Genomic DNA, 22,498 nt, shown 5'->3' on the forward strand with positions numbered 1-22,498 from the left:
AAAGAAGAAAAAAACAGGATCATAATTCTTATAGAATCGCAATTATTATTTTGAAATGAAACATATTCACACCTATTTTGGATGCTCAGACAGTTAATAATGTTTACTCCAAGCATCAGGAGGCAGTTGGGCTGTGGATGGAAGCATTACAGGGCTGAAGGAAGGAAGGAAGGAAGGAAGGAGGTGAGAGGAGAGGAGCGCTATTGAGCGGTATTGACCGTCTCCGATCATATAATGGAAAAAAAAAATACAACCTCCAGTCAGTGATAATCAGCAGGGATGTTACTGCACACATAACATTGATTTGAGACTCTTTGAGTGGGCGAGAGTATCAATCAGTTGGATAATGTCTCTTCACGTTTTCCTCATAAAGTGGTGTTTGAAAGCTAATTACATCATTTAAGGCGTCCATGGGAATTAAACGTTGGGACAAAAAGGACAAAGCACCTTTTTGGTGCTTTTTTATTTCTTCGTGCACGACAAATTGTCCCAATGGACAGAGCTAAAGTCTTGTTTTCAAAAGTAGCAAAAACCTGTGGAAGACGTGGATGCGTTCCGTGCAAAATGATTCGAGTTCAGACACCATGCAGACACAGAAATATTGAATTAGTTTGCTATCAGATCCCTGCGGCTGAGGTTGATTGATGCAAAACAGAAAAACATCACTGCCATGCCAGTCCTGCTCCGCCCTCCCGCCGATTGCGGCGGAAAGAACATTTTTAATGAGGTTAAGAAAAAATCCTCACGAGGTTCAAAAAACTTTTTTTCTTTCCTTGATAAAGGGTTCATAAAAAAAAGTTAAGCAACGCCAAGGTTGATATATATTTCTGTATTGCTCTTAAATAAGTAAAAGGCAGGCCTGTAATTCACCTGTGCAGGAAGGACTTGTCGCTGATGGTGTGTGTCTTACACCAGTTGGCCCTGGGGCACTGCTCATTAGATCGTTTACTTGAGTCATTCTTGTTCTAATAATTGGGCCTCACCCTCATTTGAACTTTGAAGCACTCTCTTTAGGGCATAAACAGTGTTTTTTTCCAAAAAAAAAAAAAAAAAAAAAAAGAAATTGCAAAGGTCCATCATGCAGATTATTGCTGTGTAATAGCAATTTGTGATAATAATGGAATATGAGAGGAGAAATAAAGAGGCAGACGCGATCCTTGACAATGAGGACTGGAACATTTAGATCCTCTACAGTCGGATCAGATCAACGTCGGTAAAGTTCCTATTTTCCTAACTTGTTGTTAATGAAAAAAGGCACGGTGAAAGGGAATCAATAGAACCAGCAGGGAAAAAGACTAAAAGTATCACAAACTAATAGTGGTGGATCCCCTCGGAGCTGCCTTTGAGCCGCGGTTTGATAAACCGGTGGAAATGACAGGCGTTATATGAAGCAAAAATAAAATAAGAGGGAGCGGGGGAAAAAATGGTAAATGCGGTTAGACTGGCACGGCTCAGTGTCGCCCGGACGCGGCTGGCGCGGCTCAGGACTCAGCATGGAGCATTTTGAGGGGTTAAACAATTTAAAACACTTATAGATGTAAGCGGATTTGGTGCCTTGTGGGGTTAAGAACTTGATGAAATCCGCCGTGCCCACTGGGACCACAGAGGTGAGTTCCCACATACAAATTGCCGTCGATGAAGACAGACGAGGGAAGCTCCCCTATCATAGACTTTAAACTTCACCCCGCTCGCAGTGGCTGGGGAAACCGGAAATCCAACCTGACGGAAATACACAAGTGTCAAATATCACCGCGGCATGACAAAATGCCAACTTTCAGACGCCGCTTTCACTCGCTGCTGCTATAAAGCATTCAGCCTACAAAAGCTGACATGCAGCTTGTGTTGGCCCTCCTCCAATATGGGAATTTACGAGCGCCGGGTAGGTTGCATAAATCATGGCAACAATATCTCAGCTTATTAAGTGAAGGCTCATCCAGTCACCTCACAACCTTTGCCTGCACTTGACAGACTTGCATCTTCTTGACCGAAATAAGACATGGCAATAAATAAAGAAATAAATAAAATTGGAAGACGTTCAAGTTGGCATGTTAGATTCAAATAAGACAGTGGTTTGAGGTAGGGGTTGGCAAGATACGCAGCGAGACAACATTCGTGAATTCATAATGGGCAGACAGGCTCAAACAGAGGCTAAGCAAGTCGAGAAGCTAAAGTAAGACTTTCATCTTCGACTTTGTTTTAAGCGCTGATCAAGGGTTCCGCATTAGCCCGCACAGCAGCTACACACTTGCTGCTTTACGAAAAGCGTATCCTTGGATAACACCTGTCCACCAGCAAAACATCTTCCTACTATATGCCCCGAGGCTTCTATTATCACCTACTGAGTCCCTTGGTCTATTATTATCGGTGCATCATGAGCCCATATAGCCCGGTAATATGTGGAGGCGTCGCGGTGGCTTTAGGGCCGTTAAGAGGCTGATCACATAAACGGGGCTGTCCGTTCCGCTGCGTGCCGCTGCTCCTCTCTCCCTCTCCCCTCACGTGGAGGTGCACCTGAGTGAGTGCGGCCAAAGGTGACACGCTTGTACGGCGGTGATGTGAAAATCCACTGCCGGCGAGATACGGGAGCAGTTCAAGGCCACTTACGGACACAGACGTTACTCAAAGTCGCGCTAAATACATTGAATTGAGTGTTTAAAAGTGGCTAATTCATATATATGATGCACACTGTGTGCCAACCTGTGTGGAACGTATGCAGTTATTGGAAATACATACAAATAGCCGTGTTGTGTACAGCGGGTCAGACTATAGCTTCGCTTTATATAGTTTGATATTCCCAACTGGTTGTTTACTAGGTTCCGTGACCCTTGGAGGTCATGAAACGCGCTCAGCAAAGAGATGAACAGAAACCTTGAAGTCGGGGGGGGCGGGGGATTCAACCAGCAGCTACATGCTACAACAAAGTTCATCGCGCGATTTTCAAAGTGAATGGATCTGAAGCCTTGGCGTTACACTGCAGGATACGATGCCTTTTCTAAAACTCATACTCTCGTCTGTCACTGTTGTTTTCATGCAGATTTAATAGTTGACTCCCATTAACTTAACTTAATGTGCCCAGATACTGGTTGACCAATCAAAATGCTAGTTCATACCCATTCTAGGATGTTTATTTCTCATTCCAGACGCGAGAGAATGAGCCTATTACAGATCTCGATAAAACAGCATATTTAGCCCTCTGTTGCCACCGTCCCACGAAAACAAGAAAACTCAAAGATTCTTTGATGTACCGTCAACATGCACATCCAGAATTTTACATGTATCTCACAAATGACCAGATCATTATTTTTCATTTTTCATCTCAGATTCCAGTGGTGCAACGTTGCATGATTAATTGCATCAGAAAACTGCCTATTCAGAAAACTATTTTTTGCCTCCAACCAGGAAGAGGTATCAATCAAGTTCTGATGCCTGGAGTGACATCATAAAGGGCTGATACCCAGAACAGTGTGTCATCTCACACTTTCTGAAAACTCAGGGCAAGGCAAAGCAAGGCAAAAAAAAAAAAATCCAATAAATAAATAAAAGCCTGGACGTTTCTCTTTTGTTTTTTAGCCTGGAAACACATTATCGTTAGTAGAAATTGGTAAAGTGCATTTTTGGATTCCAAGGAGCTTCTAATGTCCTTTCTTTTTTATTTCACATCACCTGAAAAAATACACACACACTGACACACACACACACACACACGCACACATGTTGACACGGTCAAGAAAACAGAAAAATTCAATCTGCCTTGGCCCTCTCCCACTCTTTGACGCACACAAAGATGTGTATACACATGCAGAGACACACTAGGCTCCCGTCTGCTCCAGTCCCGGTCGGCCCTCTCGCCTGTGTGTGCGTGTGTGTGTGTGTGTGTGTGTGTGTGTGTGTGTGCGTGTCAAATCGAATCTCCAGCCCAGTGCGCGGCTACACCTGCTGTGCCGCCGTATAATGTGCTGCATACAGCCGGCTCACGATGACGGATTACTGAATTACACCAATAATGACAAGTGACACTCCTGTTACCGCTCCCTGAGCCACTGCGGACAGGAAGGCAGTGGTGTAAATAATAATAGTAATAATAATAAAAAAGCAGACGCAGCAACAGGATGGGAAAGTCACAGACATAAATTGGGAATTTTCAGCTTGTTCTCTGAAAATAAATAAGTTCTCCTCCGTGCAGCAGCGAAATGCCCTGCCTCGCTTTTTTTCTTTTTCATCTTCCAGAGTCAAAGTCAAGACTCACCTCACGGGCATGGCAGACTGAACACAGGTCAGGACATTGTTTACGTACTCAGGCTGCCGAATGCCAGCCTGAGTAGGTAAACATCGGCTAAATGAACACGTGTGCATGCAGGAGGTAAAGGCAAGGCCGGGGCAGCGGCGTCTGCAGCTGGCCACTTCTCACATTGCTCACATTGCCTCTTCATTAGGCGCAAACTCGAGAGCGGGACTAATTTGCGAGTGTCCGCCAGGCTGCAGACGGCAGCAGAGTATCTGCAGGACGTCCGCCTCCCTCCCTGGACCCCGGAGTCTCCACGTGAACCTGTGCTCAGGATACTTAAAACACAGCAAATGAGGAAGAGGAGGCGGAGCCCTCGCCAGGACCTCGTTAATAAAGCCGGCTACCACCCGGCGCTTCTGTTTTTTGGTGCCCAGGAAGGAGGCTGAGTGGGAGAAGATGCTTGCTGAGAGGCCCAGAGACAAACATGTGCACGCATGCAGGCATCCATTCGCCCATGTAGAGGCTGAAAAATAATGATGAAAGTGTAAAGTTGGGTTGAAGAATCAGTTCTAATATAATTGGAAATCCATTTAACATGTGATAGCAATTTAAATAGTAGGTATCTAAAAAACAAAAAACAAACTGTGTCTGTATTTTTCATCTGGGATTCTAGTGAAGTGGCTCAATCTAATTAATTATCCAAGAAACTCTAAAGAAAACAGCACATTTAGCCGTCTGTTCGCAGCCTCCAGCAGGAAAAAAAAAAACTGAGTTTCAGCTTCCTGATGATGCTTTTTTTTTTTTTTTTTTCAAAAACCTACTGCTGGAACAACAGGGGACAGAAACATGGACGTCCTTTGTGACATCACAGAATTCGGATTCCCAGAACTGCGTGTTGGGGGACTGACTTTCCGAAAAGTGGAGCAAGAAAAATAAGGATGGATTTTTTTTTTTATTTCCTGGGCAGTAATGGTGGTTTTAGATAAGGAAGTCCGATATTATGATAAAGGCATTATAAATTAGTATATGAAAATATTAGTATCGGGAAAAATATTATAAAAATATGACTTTTTAAAAATTTCTCCCGAATTTAGTAGTCATGCCAAAGAATGAATTCCTTGAATTTCTTGGTAATACTAAATAGTAAATAACAATACTTTACTGTACTCGTCTCGACTACGCTTGATGATGTCCTCAAACCGCATCGAAGCGTAACAGCAAGCAACGCGCGTGTTTCAGTCGAGTGGTTTCAGAGGTGGCTTGCTGCTAACAAAATAGCTTTTTCATAATGACGGTTATTATTTAGACCAGAATGTTTATTTTTTTATTAGGAAAACCTTGAAGTTGTTACATCATTCATCCATCATTACCTCTGCATCCAGCGAGACATCACAATACAAATTAGCCATAATGTGCTATTTCCACGGCCGCATGTATCGGCATCGGCTGATATTGGTTGATATCGGTATCGGAAATTAGGAGTTGGACAATATCGGGATATCGGATATCGGTAAAAAAGTCAATATCGGACATCACTAGCTTTAGCCATGACAAGTGGAAAGAACACCCAGCATGAGTAAATGAGCCCACTGTGAGGTCACAAGGAGAACCTTTTCAGAATTGAAAATATTTTGATAGAATTTGGAGCAAGCAAATGAAGGAAAGGATGGGTCTCGGTTGTTGTTAGAAAGGAGTGCTAAAATTGATTTGAAATAATATGGGACATTAAAAAACGTGGAGCATCATATATATAGCATAGCATATATATCTGCCAAGAACTAGCAAGGGCTCTGTCTTAAAAATCCCAAACTTCTGCACATCTGCAGAGACAGCAGGGGGGGAAACAGTTTGGCCGGAAAGATGAAAAAAAAAAAAAAAAAAAGAATAGAAAGGCAGCAAGCACTTCAGCGACAAACAAAACACGCAGCGCGGTGGCACGGATGGAGCCGGGAGGGGGGGCGAAGCACTAGGGGGAGCAGTAGAGGGAGTACAGGAGGCGAGGGGGGGGGGGGGGGGAGTGGGAGGGGGGGAGGAAGACAGAAAGAAATATTGACAAAGCCTAGATATACACATAAGTCACCCGACACGACCTGCCTGCTGCCTCTCTGTATTTTATAGAGCTGCTCTGCGGCCGGCGGAACAGCGTGACAGGCCAGTTCCTTCAGTGGAAATATGCCCCCTGTCCTGCTGCTGCTGCTTCTCGCTGCGCCATCACTCCTGCTCTCTGTCCATCCCACCTGATATCATTCTGTCACCTCTCTGCACATGCAGGCCTCCTTCTCCCTCTCTCTCTCTGCCTCCGCCATCATTTTCCCACCCCCCTTTCCCCCCCCCCCCCTCGCTGCACGCGGGCACGCTCCTTTCTTTTTATTGGCGCTCTACATCCCGGCCGTCATGTTCCCGCCGCCGCCGCCTCCATCCATCTTGGTGTCGCTCTCTTAATCCCCCCTCATTTGCTCTCCTCGGCCCTCTTCCCTCCCGTTTTTCTCCCGCCGCCCGTTTTTTCGCCGCGCTGTCCCATTTCCACCTGCTCCTCTGCGTTTCCCTTGTTCTTCCTGATTCATTTCCTCCCCCGCCATCACTTCCATTGCCCCCCCCCCCCCAATCCCCCCTCCTCCTTCCCACTTGTGCAAAAGTACATCACCATCCTTCTCTCCTGGCTTTTCTCTTTCCCCCAACCGGCGCCTTTGCAACAAATATAATCCGTCTGACCTCCGTGTGTTTTCTCTCCCCCCACCGTTTGTCCATCACTCCTCTTTGACTTCAGCTTCTGCCTGCTTTCAAGTCTTGCCACTTTTACCCCTGTCCTGCTGCTTTAAACGCCTATTGCATACATTTTGGGCATTTTTTAAAATCTCTTCAGCCTTTTGCTTTATTCCTCTCTTTTTTTTTTTGTCCCTGCCTCCCCATCCTTCCACTTTGCCCTCTCCCAATTGTCTTTCCTCCCCCCCTCTACATTCCAGCTGGCCCTCCTTTCTCTTATCCGCAGCCTGAGCACAGAGCCCCATGTGTCGGAATCAATTAGGGCTGAGAGCCGTCGCGGCCGCTCTTTCACGGAGGTAAATATTAAACTGCACCAAGCACTGGGGAGGAAGAGAGGGAGAGGGAGAGGAGGGGAGAGAGGGAGCCCTCCGTCCCTAATCCACCGCATCGATCAGGCGGGGATGAGGGTAATATATTATTTTGACAAGATACGATTCTCCGACGCGCACCGCTATCCCCGGCGATCGATTTCTTTTTTTCTCTCCTTTTTTCTTCCCTTTTCTCCCCCTCAGCGAGTGGGACAGGGTGTGTGCGTTGCTCTCTGTGCGTGTGTCCGCGCGTGCGCGCGCCGCGTGCTGTTGTCAGGCACGCCGGTGTGTGCATGTGCACTGGAGTGTGGATGGGTGACAATGGGAACAGCGTTAGGAAATGTGGGGAAGAGATGAGGACGGTGCTTGCAAGTGGCTCTGCACTTTTACAAACAAGCTCCTGTCTAAACAGCTAAATCACACGCTCGGCCAAAGATGGATCGTCCAGAATCGCAATCTGTGAATTTCTATTTATTTATTTATTTATTTATTTATTTATTTTTGCTTCGCAGGAGTTGTGCCACGCCATGCAAAGGGGAAAAGATGTCAGAGTTTGCATTTAGGGAACTGGGCTACTGGCGGCGCTGACCTATTGTAAAGTTAAGCGTCCTCCCCCCACGCGGCCCCCTCTGCTGCCCCCCCCAACCCCCAATATCGCTTTGTAAACTGTGTCTAAATGCTAAATTCCCGGATCAATTTTTTTTATTCAACCTCTCCCCCCTATCAATGTGCTCTCTCTGCACCCCCCCGCATCTGTTCTCCACAAACAGCTCCATGTCTCGCCGAGGGGCTGCGCGATTTGTCTTGCTGTCGTCCGGTGATGGAGGGTGTCCTTCCCGTCTTTAGGCGCGCCTGAGCGTTGGAGAGATATTCATTTTTGCATGGCATGGCCACGGAAGCGTTCGAGACGGCGGCGATAGCTTTCCGCGCAAAAGTGTGATTTTGCAGGTCAATGAAATGACTCGAAAAAAGGGAGTCGCAGATAATTCAGCGACTCCCCTGAAGCTCGTTTTTCCTGATCCACCGTCGATTCGGTGCAATTTAGCCTGTTAGAATTTCTATATTGAAGGAGATTAAACCTGAGGGAGACTTAAAAAAATAATAAAAAAAAAAGAAATCTGTCAATAGTACAATAAAGAAAGTACCCAACTCCCGAATAAAAATACTACTACCACCGTTTGCACTCAATTCTACAACACCTGCATCTTAGCGCTCCAGTAGCAGAAACCTCGGTGTTGAAGCCTATGCTCGGCTTGGTTAAATGTGAGGACTTGGATCAGTTAATTGAAATACAGGAAGTCCGGTAGTTTGCTCGAGTAACCACTCAACCTCCTCCTTCTCCTTCTCAGTGATCCAATCTTAGCCTTATCCGGAAGAGCTTTCTGTAACTGTGGCTAAGCTAACCAGCTAACATCAGGTTGGAAGAGTAAACCGTTTTTTAATCTTCTCTCCTTAAAACACGGCTGTCAAATGTCGTTCTGAAAGCAGAGAGCATGTTGAGAGAATATGAAAACCAGACCACAGAGCGCCCCCTGTTGGAGCCGTTTCTGTGTACAAGTACAATGACGATGCCGTTTGTTGCCACGCAGGCCGAGGTGTTGCAGGGTGAAACTAGCACGCTGGCTGGCTGGCTAGCGTTCAGTGTCGTCTGCAGGTTTCAGTCTGAGCGCCGCCACCTCCCCAAAAAACACCAGTCCCGTCCCGGTGACGTAACGTGACGTTCTCCCTGTTTCCTCTCTGTCCACGACACCCGCCGGCGTCTCCTCCAGCTTCACTCCGCCAGCTTTTACTCCCTCGTCTCCCCCTACCGCCCTCCTCGACTCTCTCTTTCTCTCTCCCTCTCCCTCTCACTTGCTCTCTGTGTCTTGCTCTTGCTTTTATTGTGCCATTTTCTGCCACTTTGGTCCCAGAAAGGGTGGCCGTAATGCAATCTCTCCCCTTCTCCGTCCCCCGCTGTGAGGGAGAGTAGCTTGGCCTGTGTGCCGGGCCGGGGAGAAGGGGGGAGAGACGGGGTCAAGGTGAGCTCTAATACACTATTGATCCGCCCCAATTGAAAACCTGATGGAAATTTTACCCCCCTCCCCTCTCTCTCTCTCTCTCTCTCTCTCTCTCCTCTCGCTCGCTCCCTCTGCCTCCTCATCCTCCCCCCACACCTCTCCCTCTTTCTCTTCCCCCTTTCTCCTCCTCCCTCCCGTTCTATCTCCCACTCCCTTCCTTATGTCTTTTTTCCCCTTCCTGTGTGTATCCTCCCTGGCGTCTGCAGTCTTCCTCTTTTTCAGTGTCTATCCGCGTTGACTCCAATTTGTTTTCTCTCCCAGCCGAATGTCTCTTTCAACCGCTGACCACTTTCACCCCCCCCCCCCCCCCAACTCCCACTCTCCATCTTTGTACCACTGCCTGCGTGTCTTTTAAACTGCGCCTCTAATCATTTCCATTCTTCTCTTCTCCTCCTATTGCTCTCGCCATCTACCTATTTTTTCTGGTTCCTCTCCTCCCCCTTAAATCTTTGGCTAACCCGCTCCTCCCTGCTGTTTTTGCCTCTCCTGCTCCTTCTCCCTCATCCCCCTCTCTGAGTGTGCATCAGATGGTCCATTTCTCTCTAACCCAGTGCATATTGATCCTGATGGCAGTTGCACGCAGTGCGAGGGCTGCGAAGACCACTGCTACAGTGTATTAAACGCCACAAATGCTTTGGATGCGGGGTCTGAGACACGCCTCCCCGGCAGGGCCCTGTCGATAGCTGCTCCCTCCTGTCAACAGCAGCCAAATGGCCTCTCAATCTGGGACTTGTGATGGGCTGCCGAGCGGTGCACAGAAACTGCAATGGATGTGCTTCAGACAGAAGAGACATAATTCCGATTTTTAGGGGATGGGGGATAAAAAAAAAAAAGTTGGATTAAATAAGGAGATGCCGTTAATGGCGAGTGCTCCCCTATGTGCGACATTTCTAAGGGATCTTTGAGTGTGAAATTGAAGAAGGATGGCTTTTGATGGGTAAAGTCGCCACAATAAAGAACTTTTGCTCTCGTTCATCATGTTATGAGCATATTTAAGCAAAGAGTGGGTTTGACTCGGAAGGCAGAAGCCATGTTGTGCCAAAGCACATCTGAAGCAGCCTGAAACGTGACTGTCTGAGAATTTGTGACTTTAGCCTGGATTTTACAAATTCTCTATCATTTTTTATGCTGTGACAGGGATTTCATTTTTCCGGTTTTATTTAAAGACTCAGTGTGAGAAGTTCCATATCATCTATTGACATGACATGGAACAGAAAATAAATGTGTACGTCACCAAGAGCAACCATGTTTAATTTTTTAATAAAAAAAAAAAAAAAATTTAAAAAGCAGAATTTCCAATTTCTCAAAGATCAAAAAGATCAGGTCTGTGTGGAAGCAGGCAGCCATACTGTGCACAACATATAACTTGCGTTGTGATTTTACCCCAACATCGCCGCTGCCACAAGGAATATGCGAGATCAAGTGGAACATCAGAAAATAGCTCAACACTGAACACTATTTGCAATAAACTTTTTTTTGTATTTGAACCTGCTGAATCAATACAAACCGGTACTTAAAAAAAAAAAAAGTGCACAAAAATTTGTTTCAGGTCCTTAAACTGTTTCACCACAAATCCATGGCCCCGTGCCGTCGATTCGCTCCATTCATTGCCTTTGCGGCCACAATGATAATAATGACACGCTGCTGTCCTGCACTTGCGTGGAACAGCAATTATGGACTCGGCTGAGTGTGTTATGCACCGTTCGAGCACGTCAAACAAAAGGAGGCGAGCGTGGCCGACAGGCCCCCGAACAAAAGGGAAGGTGGAGGCGGCGGAGGCAAACCCTTACATGGCTCCCTATTTGCTTGCCCACTTAACACGATCGCCGGCAAACGTTTCCCCCGCGCCGCCCCTATGCAAAGTTGGCCCCTGCTATCGCCGGCGCTCGCCTGTGAGGCGGGAGATAAATGGGACGACGGAGATGCACGTATGCGTGCCTTTGATTTATGTACCGTTGTGTACGTGTCAGGCGGGGGCCGAGCTATCGGGACCACCATCTCCCAATAGACACAGAAGTGCTACGGCGGCGGAGGGACCCCCCTGTCGACCCCGCGACCCCTGATACACATCTGGAACAACAGCGAGGCGGGGGGAATTGGAGGAGCGCTGTTGCGGAAGGAGGAGGAAGAGTAGGCGGAGGAGGAGTCCAGGCTCTTCCACTTCTTCCTCTTATCTTCATTATTCCCATTATCATTCAAAGGAGATTCATCCACCATACGTCTGGCTGCCTCGGAGCGTTCACCTCGCAGTGAACTTTGAAACTTCTGCCCGCTCCCTGGGGAATGATCTCGCAGGTACAGCGGGGGATCTGACGAGCTGACTCGAAGGCTCCGCAGAGTTTTCTTTCACGACCAGAGCTCTGCCGACAATGTCGCCCCAGAGTCGCCCTTTCATCTCCTCCCTGAGATTTTCCATCCAACAGTTTTCTTTGTTCCCCTGCACTTTGTGCATGTTTGGTTACAGCTGCTTCTTTTCAGATGATCTGCATCTCCAGTGAGGAACTCTTCCTTTATTGTATCCCTTTGTGATGTCACTGAGGGTCCTGATGATATTATTATGTTTAGTCGTGGGTATTAGTATTTGTAGTTTAGATGTTCATTAATATAATTAGTTCAGATGTTTGTTTGTAATTATATGATTATTAATATAAACCGTTTAGGTCGTTGGCTGACCTACTCATAGGAAAAAGGCATTGTTGCAGGAGTCACGCAGGGAGCTCAAGAAGGAACAGTGGGAGGCACATTCCTCACAAACTGGTGACCCGGGGGGACCAGAGGATGGACAGAGAGCTAACTGACTTTGCGACCACGATATAACTTTATAACCCGGTCATTTACAGGAGGGAGAACTCATGATCCATCGGAGGCACGGGGGAGAGGAACCTGTGACCTCAGGCATGTCTTGCACTGTATTATTTCAACAGGTCACACTGGAACCAATGATGGATCATTTGGCTCCCTGCCAAATAAGGAGGTTTCCTGTTGCAATCAGTAATCAGAGACTTGGAACAAAGGCTGCCTCAATGTCCAATGAGGCTGGGGTCCGGAGACCGGGCAACTGGTCAGAGGAGGACAACATTTGGGAGCGTCTGCATGTGTTTTTTTGTATAAAAGGACTGGGTCAAGGGACAGATAGCAGTCAGGCTTCATGCCCTGACACTACTCTGTTGTTGCTAGGGTTTTGAACTCGGCCCAGAGCTCTGTATATTTGTATCCTGAATTGATTATTTACTAAAGACATATTTAAATTGGCATTCTTCTACTGAGACTCTTCATTCAACGAACACGCGGATCAGCAGCACGACACAAGGACATTCTCTGATCCAACAGTCCTCACATCTCACTTTTACCTCTCCCACGGTATAGCGACAATACCTCCACCCAGGTTTCGGCTACTTTCACAGGGTATCAATTTTAGCAGGAAGCCAAAACGTTTTTTTTTTTTTTCCACAGGGGGCTTTAAACAAAGGGCTAATTATCGTGTTTTCACACGACAGAGGATTTTCTCTTTTGGATAATTCAGGCTCGGCCACTGGAATCCAGACAGTGTCAATATGAAGATGAGATTGTGGTTTCAGTTAAAATTCCAAAATGCCAAGTCAAATTTCCTCCTCTTCTCTATTGCTTCTACACCGCTGTGAGTCGCGCTACCTGTTTCTGTTTTGGTCTCCCAATCACCCCTTTCTCCCTTCCTTCCTTCCTTCCTTCCCTCACTCACTGTCTCCCTTCTACCTCCCTCCTCTCCCTTCACCCTCACCATCTATTTCTTTCTCTCGAGGAAGGAATCAGTCTCACCTTAATTGCTCTTAAATCGGATTAATGACTGACCGGGGACAACTTGACTTAATCTCTCCTCTAGTAAATCTCTTCCTCTCCACTCTTCTCGTACATCACTCTTAAACATTTTATCCTCTCTTGCTCCCTTTATCCCTTCTCCTCCCCGTTGGCCTTATTTATTTGTATTGTCCACTAACCATTATCTTCGCTCGCTGTTTATTTTGGAATCTTTTATTTTGTTGTTTTTTTGCGCTACGGTATTTCTTCCAAATCGGCTTCTTTTCTTCATTTTCCCCTCAGCCCCTTGTGAGTCAATCACATCATCCTTTCATCTTTTTGGATGCACTCGGTCATGCTTCACCTCTGCCCACCATCCTGGTCCCTTCATCATATTGCTCCTCTCCTTTTCCCTCGCGTCTTACAACTTTATATCACCTTTTAGATTTGTCATTCTGAGATTTTTGTCCCCCAACCTCTCAAAAAAACTCCTTTGATTCAGGTGTGGTTTTATCATTCGTCTTATTTGAGTATGTGTGTGTGTGTGTGTGTGTGTTTCTTTTCTACAGGCTTGGCTGGTCACAAGGTGTTGTGAATGTGTGTGTTAGTTAACATTGACGCGGCCCTGTCATTGCCTCCTAAGTGCTTTGGCAATACTAGAGGATCTGCTGTCATGCCAGTGCAACTAATCTCAATTGAATTACATTGAACCTGTATTGAGATGGAGACAGAGGACACGTGCGTCTGTCTGTGTGGTTTCTCAGGCTTCTCTTTCTGGCACTGCCGGAACCGGGAATTGCACATGCACATGCACAAGTACGCCCCCTCATCCCCACCACCATTCCCATCTTAAAGAAATCAAATTTGGTCTTTTAACCCGTGCATGCCAAAGGAAAAAAAAAACAAAACACGGCCATGAGTGAGAAATGAAAATTCCATCTGGAAAGAAAACAGCCGGCTGCCACATCGTACCGCCGTGATCCTTATTAAAGGGCAAAGAGACTGTGCCACCCTCCAAAACCCCCGCAGCTCAGAAAACTGAAGGGGGGAAAAGGGGAGCCAGCCTTGTGGACAAAAGCTCATTTTCCTCTTGGTTGCACACTGCTGCAGGCGGGCTAACATGCCACGGGAGAATTCAACCACTCATACACCTTTGTTTTCCTCAGGTTTTTCTCAACTTTACACATGGCGGTGGAGCCATAACTGAGAGCAAAGCAGCCTTTTTCCCATGTCGGGGGGGGGGGGGGGGGTGTGAAAAAAGAAAAGAAAAAGACGCGTGCGTGGCCTGTCCAGCCCGAGGCGAACTCATTGATCCGGGAGGCGCGAAGTCGCCGATTTGTTTTCTCTTTGTTTGATTGTGACAGAGGGCGAAAGGGGGGAATCTGTCATTTCCAGACGTCGGCGCGTTTGTTCACCTTACAATTTGGCTTCGAGCTTCTTCTTCTTCATCTTCTTCTTCTGCCTCCCCTCCCTGCTTGCCAGCTCTGTGGTGCACTCCCTTCCAATGCACCCCAACCTTTGCATGCCCATCTACCTCACAGCGCTACTACGACTACAACACGCACATACACACACACATACACACACACAGCCAGCCAGGATTAAGCATTTATCTCTGTGGTGCTCCGCTCGGCCCTAAACACCCGTGAGGATGATAAGAGTCGCTGGGATTTGTCAAATTGTGTGCCATTGATTAACTGACCTTTCACGCCTGCGAGTCTCTCAGCCACTCCGCTAACCGCTGACAGGTTAGATGGAGAGATAGATAGACACGCCGGGGCTGTTATTGTTGTGTACAAGTTCATAGTTACCAGGTGTGGCAAGCCAGAGAGACGGCAAGCCGGGGCTGCGAGGGCCGGGGGGAGTGAGTGAGGGAGGTGGATGAGGGGGGGGGGGGGGGATCGGGAAAACGGGCAAAGTCTTCCAGTCGCCCTATTGGCTCGGACTGTAACAGGTAGAAAGTGCGTCTACATCTGAGGGGTACGGCATGTTGAATAATGAATAGAGCGGCAGTGGTTTTAAGGCGCGCCATGGGGCTAATATCAGACAGGAAGGCAGAGGAGCCGCAGGAAGCTTTCACATATTGGCCGGCTGGAGCAGAATGCCGCGTGTGATCGCTAACGGCCGACGGCTATTTCATGGTGCATTGGACACCTTTGATTATTCACATGATAGGTGCGTGTGTGTGTGTATGTGTGTGCGTGCGTGTTTGTGGCGCGCGCTTCATTGCAAATGCAATAAGGGGAGAATGAAACAAATACAGCCTCGACTCCGCAGCAGATCAAAGTGTCCAAAGGGGGAAGAATGTGGTCGTCGTATCAATATTACATGTAAAACTCATAAAGTCTCAAGGATTTTACATCAGGCCCAAACAGATATTTCCAAAGCCTTGTCCAACAGGCTTTTTGTGTCGCGGCAAATGTTTGCGATTGTAGAAGAAAAAAAAAAAGAAAGAAAAAATGGCTGTCAGCACAGCAACACCGTCCTTCCACTCCCGCACCTCCTGCCATCGTGTCATATTTTAGCTCAAAGACTGTCGTGTTCGTGATACGGAAGTGGTGAATTATTGAAGTGTGGCTGACCCCTTGGCCAGGTCACTCTGGCGAAAGAGATCTTGGACCTTAGTGCCTCGTTATGAACACAGAAATTAAACTTTGAATACTTGATCACCCCAACGCAAAATATGATTTCTTAAAGGTCCAGTGTGAATAATTTGGCTTGATTTGTGAAGCCTGACATTTGTACACACTGGACCTTTAATTCTTTTTTTGCCGTAGTGTTATTTTGCAACTGTGAGCACACCTCGAGAACATGATTAAATATGACATGTAGAGAAGAAGAGATGGCATAGATGCAGATTTGCAGAGTGGCGTGTCACCAGGGGCAGCACTTGGGCATCTTTCCTCGCTTTGTTTGTCTGTTTGTTGTTGTTGTTGCTGTCCTGCGACAACAGCGACAATCATTTTTCTAGCACGGATGCCCTGTTTCTGCTTTGTGAGGGAGGCTGGATGGTGCTTCTGTCTCCCGACGGGAAGACAGAATTTATTTTTATGCCTACTAGCAATACTAAAATTAGCATGGATTTATCCTCTATCATCTTATTTTTCTGTACACAATCAAACATGTCTGGTTAAGTTTGAGGGTTTAGACAGCAGCACTTCAGTTTGTATCTTCTTTTTTTAATTGTCCTGTTTGAAGCATGATACTGTTATATGGTTTCCCTTGTTTATGAAAATGACATTAAATTTGAGTCTGAAAAATTAAAATAATATTTAAAAAATAAAACAAAATGATCTTTTCAGCTCTTCGGTTTTTTTCTCTATCAAGTATTTTCTAAAGGGATTATGTGACGTTTCTTATGAGTGATTCGCCCAAGGCGCCACACAGTCTAACGCCGCCGCTACTGACGAAGTTGACCCACCTGGACTTCCGCGTCGGCCCGCCTCAGAGCTGTACCTGAGGCCGAAGCCTGATCGCCGTCTCGCGGACTGGACTTGAGTTGGTGGGAAGCCGCGCTCCTCCGGACCGGAGAGAGGAAAGTGCCACTGTCGCACCGAACGAAGGCGTCCCTGGAAACACATGACACATTTGTCAAAAATAAAATAAAATAGATTTCTCATTAAATAGAAGAAAGAAAAACAACAGCAACAAAAAAAACAACTTCTGTTTATGTGGATGGATCCGGCTGAGTGAAGCCGATCCTGGAAAACGGTTGTCCTTTTCTCCCAGAGGACCACGCTGTCCCCTCACACACACACCACAGATCAATCACTCTATTTACTGTTCACTGTTGTAGCTACAACAACACGGACGGACGAGGTGCCACTTTGACTGTATACGACCCAACTAATTACCCACAATTGCGCGTCTTTTCCGTACTGATTTGCGGCTGACCTCAACGCACCACATGGTAATTATTCCTTGGTAGTTAAAATCTTTAAAATATTCGCCATGGGCCGTATAATTTCTATGCATTTACATTTAAGCCCCCGTGAAGTGTATTTTTTTGAGGATATTGCTGTTTTTACGCACGGGATGTGTCCGGGTTTATCGGCATATATACCGAGGCCCTGAACGCAGCACGAACGCAGGGGCTCCACCGTCTCGTTATCGATATGTGCGGAGCGCGCAGGAAAGAATATTGACCGCGCTAACTAGCCGCACTTTGATCATACGAAATTGCTTTCCAGATGACAACACATTAAGGATGAGAGCATTTTAAAAAAATCAAACCCGCCCCTCGCACCTGTCAGAAGTTTCTGTTCCGAGTGAGATGGAGATGAGAGGAGGTGAGAGCCCTGATCGCTCGGCTGCCTTCATGGATAAAAGAAAGCCAATAGTCTATTTCCAAAAAAAGAGGAAATAAGGGAAGATGAAAGAGGAAGGGAGGTTACACGCAAAATATTAATTTCTCAACAAGAACTTGAGATCCTTAAAAATAAATCTATGTTTTGAAAGGAGTAAAACTCGAAGAATAACTTGGAGGAATAATTAAATTAAGAGGCCGGAGAAATTTATAAACTTCCTAAATGTAGCGGAGTCATATATTTCTCGTTTATAAAAATGTTTAAAAAAAACTAACAAAAAAAAAACTAACAAAAATAACAGCAGTTATTATTTTAAAGATTTAATTAAACTTGTTAAATAAAAAAAAAACATTGAACATAAATATTTCGAGAAAAAATACTCACATAATCGAAAATAACGTGAAAATATGAAATTGGAGGTGTAACATAATTTTTCTAAAGATCGATAAATTACCTGTTTAATATTATTGTCTATTAGAAACGAAAATAGTTCCTGATATTATTATTATTATTATTATTATTATTATTATTATTATTATTATTATTATCAAATTAAGCCGGAAGGAAACTGAAGAGAAAATGACTACCTGGCCGCGCCGCGCTAAATAGCCGAATGCGTTTCAAGCAACAATAACCCGATAATTGCTCAGAAAGACTGATATTATTGCAAATGTTATTGGACGGCTGCGGGAGTTCAGAGCCGGCCGTGCCGTGCAGATGTGAGGGCAGGAGGAGACGAGAGGAGAAGCGCAAATTATTTTCAAATAATCAAATCGAGGGGCTCGAGAAGAAGAGAGAAGCTCAACACGTTGGCAAGAAAGTTCACACAGAGCAGGAAGTCACAAAGAAGAAGTCTGAGGAAAGTTTCAATCTACAAAAAGGTGTTCTAGGTTTCTTACCTGCATTAGTGTAATAATAATAATAATAATAATAATAATAATAATAATAATAATAATAATAATAATAATAATAATAATAATAACACGTCCCTAATTTAAAATTCTGTTTAGAAACAAACAAACACCCTTTGCTTTAAAACTTTGTTGTGGCTTGTGCGCGCGCTCCGCAGTCAGATGTGAATAATTGACGGCGCAAAAACAACATTGGATGGGGTTAGGGTGGATCCATCGATCGATCTCTTAATCTGCAATAGTTACATGCATGTATTGATTCGCAAACACTGTTTATCTGGAAATATGCTGCCACAAATAATTGATGGGCTACACCCTCGGCGCGCATTAATATGCATCAAAGTTGCGAGGTGGGTAAAGACCCAGATAAGTAAAACTAAAATAACAACAAACATAAATAAAGGAGGAGGAGAGGAGGAGGAGAAAAATATCACAAATCCACATAAATAGTATTCAAAATATTTTTTTCCCCAAGTCTCCGCAAAAGGCTGCGCGCTGTATTGACGCGCCAACCCCCCTCTGCCAGTCTGGGAGCGCGCAAATCACTGAGTTCAGTCCCGAGAGAGTCAACTTGGGGCATTTTTCCCGGTGAACACACTCTGATCAGCCAGAGAGCTGCATGCTGCTGGCTTCTCTTTTTAAAGAGGATGTTGGAGGTGCTGCGACAAAACTTAATTCAAAATACATATTTAAAAAAAATAAAAAAAAATAAAAATCCAGTGCAACAATTTAAATGACAAAATTATGGACTTAAAATAAAATGTCTTCATTAAGCCTACATTTCTTTAAACTTTTTTTTTAACGACTAAAGTTCTGCAGAACGAGGGCAGTTCACTTTAAACAGCATTTGAACTTAATGACGGCACACACACACACACACACACACACACACACACACACACACACACACACATTTGTACAAACATATTCATAAATGTAAATGGACACACACAGGCACACACGCTATAGGTGGGAGAGGGAGGGGAGGGGAGGGAGAGCTGCTGCTGCTGGTGGTGGTGATGAGGGGTGTGGGGGGTAGAGAGATGCGGGACCGGGGTCCCGTGCGGCTCTCCGTGTGTGAGTGGCTGTTTAATTGACTGATTGATGCGGCGGGCTGCGGAGGTGAGCGCCGGACGCTTTAACAAATAGAGACACTTAGGGGCTAATCCGGGCCAACGCTGACAGCTCAGCGCGCCCGAGTGAAGCCGAGCCGCGCAGCAGCCGGGGCTTCTTTTGCACAGCAGCAGCCCGGCACACACGCGCGCACACACACACACACACACACACACACACACACACACACACACACACACACCTGCACGGCGGCGGCGGGTTCAGCAGCACCGCCTTCACCCGCTGCGCGCAGCCACAGCGAGCGCTCGGAAAATATAACACACACACACACACACACACACACACACACACACACACACACACACACACACACTGAAAAACAAAAAGTCAGAAATGTCACATTATTTCCAGCCGTGCGTCAGATATGAGCGCGAGTCTCCCACCTGCACGTTGCTGCAACTTCTTTCTTGGGAATAAAAGAAAGCAACAAAACTTAGAACTAAAGTGGAAATCACGGCGCGCGCAAAAACAAACAAACAAAAAAATAATTCCTGCAAAATAACAACGCCAGGAAAAAATTCTACCAAGTGTTTCACACCCTTGAATAAAACAACCATAACTTTTTGTTGTTGTTGCGTCACCTTTAAAAACAAAACAGAAAGATATACAAAATCTATACGAAAGAGGAAACACTCGGCGTTTGGAGGAAATATACATGGAAACATACCCGTCGCTCCTGTTTCCCACAAGGTTGTGTTGCTAAAAGCAGCTCGGCGGCGGCGGCTGAGGTGCACGCACTTCTATCCACATGCATCCACTGTGACGGCGAAGCGGAGCCGGCGACCGGAGAGGTGGAACTATACCACCAAGCTGAAACCCGGGAGAGCGCGGGTGTGTGCGTGCGTGTGTGTGTGTCTGCGCGCGCGCGCGAGTACGCGTGTGTATGGTAGGTGGAACGGGTGCGCAGGGTGGGAGGAGAGAGGAGGACGGGAGGGATGGAGAGACGGAGGGAGGGAGGGAGGAGGGGGAAGAGGATGGAGCAGAGGAGGTGTGCATCACCCCATCCCTTCCTTTCTTTCTCTCTCCTCCTGGTGTGTGTGTGTGTGTGTGTGTGTGTGTGTGTGTGTGTGTGTGTGTGTGTGTGTGTCTGTGTGTGTGTAGTTAATTAGCAAATCCCCATTCGCCGTGCCTCGGGTCGGTTTGTTTTCCCCGGTCGACAAGCCGAGAGGAAAGAGAATTTGAAGTAGGATTCGACCCGTTTCCGCTCCTGTGTCTCACATATTTGTGCGCGTGTGTGTTTCCCCCCCCACCCCCCCACACACACACACACCCCACACCATCACCCCCACCTCTTCCTCCCCAGGGGGGGGTCCGCGCTCCCCTGCCGCACGCAGGGAGTTGCCGCCTTGCCCTCCGTCTCACCTCTTTGGCCGGCGAGGAGTCGCCCGTGTTTGTCAACGCGCTGACCTCCTCGACCCCCGCAGCGGCCTCCTCCGAAAGTTGCTCAACTTTGAATTCCCGCACACTTTGGCTGGAAGTGATGGCACGGAAGCCACAACATCTACGAGAGGCGACGCTACCTTTTGACAGCAATGTTGTCTCTCCGAGTCGTGCAGCAGATCCGGCCTCATCCGGTTGTACCCGTCACTCTGGACTTAGCACAGCAGAAAAATTCACCTGTTTTTTTTCTAATCAGCATATTTCCCTGCAGCAACGTCCACGTCAAGTTATCTTCTTTAACTCAATGGCATCACTTCTGGCATCTCTCCCTCTCACGCACACACTCACACACACACACACACACACACTGAAGAAGCAGAGGAGAGCGTGTCACGTGCCACTTAATTGACTCTGGCCTTAACAAACTTTAATTATTTCATTGATCCCTAATCAGCAACACGATAATCATTTAGGTAAACCCAGGGATCTCGCTCGGGCCTCTATGACGGGGGAGTCAAAAGAGGAGGGTCGGATGAGGATGGAGGGAAAAGGCGGAGGGATTCCTCGCTCCTGTTGGTCGTCCGCGAAGGAAGTGGCTTGTTTTAAGAACGTTCAGGCAGCAGGGAACTTGTGCAGGTCCCACAAGCTGTCCTTCAAAAGTACTGCCAGCAGAGGCGGTTATATTAGAATATGATGTGTTGTTTTCTTAGCAGGAGAAAAAGTTGGGCGTGGATGAGATTACAACTGTAGTGAGTGGACGGCTGACAGGTGCCGATTCTGTCGAAGCGTTTTGTGAAAAATTTGCAAAGGATCAAAAATCAGAAATCAAGTTTTTCTAAGTGTACTAAAAGTGCAGTTTTGGTTGTTTGGTTAAAACCAGAAATTGTTGAAAGGCATTTTGTGTCTTGAGGAAGAAAAACAAGTAGACCCACAAAACAGTCACGTCAATAACCATAAACTCAACAAAATGACTCCAATTAAGAAAAAAATCAGGACAAACTTCAGTTGTGAGCAAACATCACCCAAACCCTCATCTGGTCCCCAAAACCCAGTGGAAGCCAATGAGGTTGGCTGTGTGGAGTCATGTGACACTGCCATGGTCACAGTCACCAACACAGCCGACAACCAACCCCCTGTGTCTCACTATCGCCCTCTAGTGCGAGCAACCGTTGCCGGCCCTCCATCACACAGCTTGTTAAGCCCTGCTGGCCTGACACTGGCTAAACTCTGGGCTCCAGTGTTTGGCCTCACAACTCCAGCCAAGTACAACCACAAAGAATATCACTCTGTGTGTGTGTGTGTGTGTGTGTGTGCTAACTGCATGCTCAGTGTGTGTCTGTGTGTGTGTGTGTGTGTGTGTCTGAAGCAGAGAGTATCAGACACTCACACACTCAGCAGATGAAAGCTTTGCCAATACTGCGAATCCCCTGAGGGTCATGGCAATATTGATGTGACCACTGGTGTGTGTGTGTGCACATGTGTGTATGTGTGTGTGTGTGGCAATATTATAGTACATGCATGCAGAGTGTCTGTTCTTTCCTCTTTTTTTCTTTATTACCTAAAAATAAATAAATAAAAGCATTCCGACAAGGGCAAGTGTGCACAGCGAAACACGGCCGTAACCTCTAACCACCGCTAT

The 22,498-nt window shown here is 46.4% G+C and overlaps 1 protein-coding gene across 2 annotated transcripts in view; it reads right to left on the reverse strand.

Annotated features, from left to right (window-relative positions):
* Window positions 1-22,498, reverse strand: part of erfl1 (Ets2 repressor factor like 1) — a 51,134-nt gene that overhangs the window by 22,334 nt on the left and 6,302 nt on the right. For both annotated transcript variants that reach the window (XM_076050967.1, XM_076050968.1), the window contains exon 2: window positions 16,549-16,696. The gene's annotated coding sequence lies outside the window, so the exon portion shown is untranslated. The remainder of the gene's footprint in view (window positions 1-16,548; window positions 16,697-22,498) is intronic.

Source organism: Nelusetta ayraudi, unplaced genomic scaffold, assembly GCF_046127955.1.
Source record: "Nelusetta ayraudi isolate G7.1 ecotype Tasmania unplaced genomic scaffold, CSIRO-AGI_Nayr_v1 ptg000131l, whole genome shotgun sequence".
Lineage (NCBI taxonomy): Eukaryota > Metazoa > Chordata > Actinopteri > Tetraodontiformes > Monacanthidae > Nelusetta > Nelusetta ayraudi.